This window comes from Parus major, chromosome 26, assembly GCF_001522545.3.
Source record: "Parus major isolate Abel chromosome 26, Parus_major1.1, whole genome shotgun sequence".
NCBI lineage: Eukaryota > Metazoa > Chordata > Aves > Passeriformes > Paridae > Parus > Parus major.
The window spans coordinates 5,835,698-5,837,665 of NC_031795.1; the positions used below are offsets into that span (position 1 = coordinate 5,835,698).

General features: G+C 51.4%; 1 protein-coding gene across 1 annotated transcript in view; it reads left to right on the top strand.

Annotated features, from left to right (window-relative positions):
- The first annotated feature begins 480 nt into the window (after positions 1–480).
- Positions 481–1,968, top strand: part of CAMK1G (calcium/calmodulin dependent protein kinase IG) — a 14,617-nt gene continuing 13,129 nt past the window's right edge. Inside the window, exon 1 of the mRNA XM_015650557.3 lies at positions 481–925. The gene's annotated coding sequence lies outside the window, so the exon portion shown is untranslated. The remainder of the gene's footprint in view (positions 926–1,968) is intronic.

Consider the following 1,968-nt stretch of genomic DNA (forward strand, 5'->3'; position numbering starts at 1 on the left):
ATGGCTCCTCCTCCTCCTCACCCCACAGGTGAAAAACCCAAATTCCACCAAAACCTTGCACTAAAGGAAAGCTGCACATTCAGAGGCACAGCCAGGAATCCCAACCAAAATCCCAGGGGGGCTCCCAGAGATGGAGCCAGGACAGGAGCACCAAAGAGCCTTTGCCTTGGGACCAAGGTGCTGAGGGAAAAGAGATTGAGGAGAAGAATGTGGTTCTCAAGTGTTGCCTCAGAGCTGATTTATTCCTGACATAAAACTAAACTTCACAATGATATGGACTCTTTCCATGCATTATTCTAGATGGCAGTGTAAATCAACTGAGAATGCAGTCAGTAAAGTTGTTATTGCCAGCTGTAAAAATCCCACACTGTAGAAAAGGTTAAAGAATTATTAATATTTCCTCTATTCATATGGATAGACTCCAGGGAGGTTTGGGAAGTCGGAATAGGGGAATTGTGTGGGGTAAAACATCCCTGAGCCAGGGTGTGCAGACAAAGCTCTGCTCTGATGGTTCCCATGGCTTTGTGCTGTTTGGAGAGTGAGGAGCATCCCCTTCCCAGGGCTGCAGGTCCTGCTGGGAGACCCCAGCCCAGCCCCCCGAGCTCCCAGCGCCATCCCAAGGAGAACGGGGCGGTTTCCCCAGCCCAGGAGCCGTGTGTTTGATGAAGGCAGATTCCATTTGTGTCCACCTGGGCTGTGTCAGTGCCGAGCGAGGCTGCTGCACCCCGAGCTCCATCCCTGAGCCCGCTGGGACCCCCAGCCCTGCTGTGCCATCCCCGGGGCCCTGGGGGCTCCCTGCTCACCAGCTCCGGGCTCCATCTCCTCCTCCTCCTCCTCCTCCTCCTCCTCACCGAGCTCTAATCCCCGCAGACTCGGAGCTGAGCGCCGGCAGCCAGCAGGAGTTGCTTTGTCTGTGCTGACTGGGGTAAGCAAAATCTCCTTTCCTTCCGAGCTCCTGGTCCCTGCTCACCTGCTCTGCTCTCGAATGCCTTTCATCTTGTGGCAGGGAAATACCGGAGGACTTCTCCTCCCTGCACTCCTCTTGTGTCCAGCAGTTTCACAGAAAGCTCTGCTGGCATTTTACACCCAAAGTGTTTTAGGGGATCCGGGGTATTTATAATGAAAATGCAGATTTTGCTCGAGTTGTCTGGGAAGGGATGGCGTGGTGGGGGGAATTCAGGAGCTTTGACGTGGTTTTGTTTTTAATGGCGAGCTCATGCTTTCAATTCCTTGCTCTTTTGTCCCTGACCACGACGCTGCCCTGGCACTTCATTCATTCATTCATTCATCCACATGCACGTTTGCTTGCTTTGCTGTATTTTTATTTTTATTCTTTTTTAATCAAAGCCCTTTGAATTTGTATTCTCCTTTTTTTTTCCTATAAACTTCTAATTCCAAAGGCAAGCCCCTGAAAGCTGCACGTTCCCCCTGCACATGGAAGTTTGTCATGAGACCATTAATCATGACTTACAATCATTCTGCTAATGCAGAGCCCCATTCAGAAGCAGGGTCTGGCTGCAGACGGGTTTGTTGCCGTGGGATGTGCAAACAGAAGAAATTTCCTCGGGAAAGACTTAAGCAAGGTCATAACAACATCCCTTGTGCTCTGAGCAGCGTTGAGCTGGATCAGACAGAGCAGAGCAGTTTGTTGGCTCAGGCTGTAGGTCAGACATTGATATCAAACTTGTTTATTCTCTTCTGTCTGGAATACAAACTCAGCCGGACCCTGAGTGTTGCTGGCTTTGCTGTGGTGGGGCAGGGGGAAGCTCCACAAATTAAATCCGTGCTATGCACTCCATTCTCAGCTCCAGAGGTTCTCACCTGCGTTAATTAATGAGCTTTTTCATCTCATTACACAACCCTGGCGCCCCGGGGTGCTTGCACTGCTGGGAGGTGAACGGGCAAAGGGGCACCGCAGCCCCTTTGGGATCAGGGCGGAAAATAACGGGAATTCCAAGGGGCCAGCGG